The sequence below is a fragment of the Bombus huntii genome, unplaced genomic scaffold, assembly GCF_024542735.1.
Source record: "Bombus huntii isolate Logan2020A unplaced genomic scaffold, iyBomHunt1.1 ctg00000212.1, whole genome shotgun sequence".
Classification (NCBI taxonomy): Eukaryota; Metazoa; Arthropoda; class Insecta; order Hymenoptera; family Apidae; genus Bombus; species Bombus huntii.
Genome location: NW_026099437.1, coordinates 1 through 2,500, shown reverse-complemented (window position 1 = coordinate 2,500; position 2,500 = coordinate 1).

Genomic DNA, 2,500 nt, shown 5'->3' with positions numbered 1-2,500 from the left:
GTACAAACAGAAAGCAATACGCCGCTGGACTTAGTCGCGTACGAGCATAAAGCAATACGCCGCTGGACTTAGTCGCGTGCGAGTAAAAAGCAATACGCCGCTGGACTTAGTCGCGTACAAACAGAAAGCAATACGCCGCTGGGACTTTGTCTCCTGCGGTTAAAAAAAATAATTTCGCTACGTACGGCCGATGGTCGTGCGTAGCGATTTTTTTTTTCCTTTAAATCAAACAACGAGACGCACGAATAGAAAGCGATACGCCGCTGCAACTTTGTCGCGTGCCAGTAAAAAGCAATACGCCGCTGGACTTAGCCGCTCGTGCTACCGCTGCGCGCGCACCTCCGAATCAGCGGGTATGCGCCGGAGTAGGTAACACTCTCTTAAGGTACGCCGTTCTGCGCAGCTCGTCTTGCGCGCGCGCGCGCGCGCGCTTTTTCAAATATTTTTAAACGTTTTTTCGCGTTTTTTCCCGTTTCTTCGCGTTTTTTCCCGTTTTTTCCCGTTTTTTTCCCGTTTTCCACGTTTTTTCCCGTTTCACGAGAGAGACGAAAACGAGGAAAATAATCGCGACAAATGCTCGCTCGCTGCGCTCGCTCGGACGAATATAGCCCAACCCAAAACCGATCCCGAGCGTTCGAACGAAGATTTCGATGAAATCGAAGAACGAACGCGAAAGGGATTGGTTTTGGGTTGGGCTATTTTTTTTTCGAGCGAGCGGAGCGAGCGAGCAACGCGTAAGAGCGTATCGTTGCGTCGCAGGGACTTTGAAATATTCGCCACTGTTCGAACGTTCGAGTCGAAATAACTCGAGAAAAAGCGTTATGACGCATCGAAATTATCAGTGAAATCGTTACGTATCGACGAAATCTAGTCGAAAGTAGCGATTTCACTTTATTTTTTTAAAAATTTCGTCCTCCGGACCAACGTGACCGGGACGTTGGAACTTAGATTTTTTCGCACCGTTACGAAAGTACCGAAAGTTCAACTCGAAATAACTCGGAAAAAGCGTTATAAGGTATAGAAATTTTGCGTGAAATCGTTACGTATCGACGAAATCTAGTCGAACGTAACGATTTCACTTTATTTTTTTAAAAAAATTTCGTCCTCCGGACCAACGTGACCGGGACGTTGGAACTTAGAATTTTTTCGCCCCGTTCGAAAGTACCGAAAGTTCACTCGAAATAACTCGCCAAAAAGCGTTATAACGTATCGAACTTTTGTATGAAATCGTTACGTTTCGACGAAATCTAGTCGAAAGTAGCGATTTCACTTTATTTTTTTAAAAAATTTCGTCCACCGGACCAACGTGACCGGGACGTTGGAACTTAGAATTTTTTCGCACCGCTACGAAAAGGCCGAAAGTTCAACTCGAAATAACTCGCCAAAAAGCGTTATAACGTATCGAAATTTTGCGTGAAATCGTTACGTTTCGACGAAATCTAGTCGAAAGTAGCGATTTCACTTTATTTTTTTAAAAAATTTCGTCCTCCGGACCAACCTGACCGGGACGTTGGAACTTAGAATTTTTTCGCCCCGTTACGAAAGTACCGAAAGTTCAACTCGAAATAACTCGCCAAAAAGCGTTATAACGTATCGAAATTTTGCGTGAAATCGTTACGTATCGACGAAATCTAGTCGAAAGTAGCGATTTCACTTTATTTTTTTAAAAAATTTCGTCCTCCGGACCAACGTGACCGGGACGTTGGAACTTAGAATTTTTTCGCCCCGTTACGAAAGTACCGAAAGTTCAACTCGAAATAACTCGCCAAAAAGCGTTATAACGTATCGAAATTTTGCGTGAAATCGTTACGTATCGACGAAATCTAGTCGAACGTAACGATTTCACTTTATTTTTTTTAAAAAAATTTCATCCTCCGGACCAACGTGACCGGGACGTTGGAACTTAGAATTTTTTCGCCCCGGTTACGAAAGTACCGAAAGTTCAACTCGAAATAACTCGCCAAAAAGCGTTATAACGTATCGAAATTTTGCGTGAAATCGTTACGTATCGACGAAATCTAGTCGAACGTAACGATTTCACTTTATTTTTTTAAAAATTTCATCCTCCGGACCAACGTGACCGGGACGTTGGAACTTAGAATTTTTTCGCCCCGTTACGAAAGTACCGAAAGTTCAACTCGAAATAACTCGCTAAAAAAGCGTTATAACGTATCGAAATTTTGCGTGAAATCGTTACGTATCGACGAAATCTAGTCGAACGTAACAATTTCACTTTATTTTTTTAAAAAATTTCATCCTCCGGACCAACGTGACCGGGACGTTGGAACTTAGAATTTTTTCGCACTGCTACGAAAAGGCCGAAAGATCCCCTCCAAATAACTCGTTAAAAAGTGTTAGAAGTATGAATATTTTACAAGAAATCGTTATAACTCGATAAATACGTCGGGATTAAGCGTTTATATCGTCGGCAGACGGATATAAAAACGTTTGGACCGACACGACCGGTCGTTGAACATAGAAAAATTCCGAGCCGGTTAAA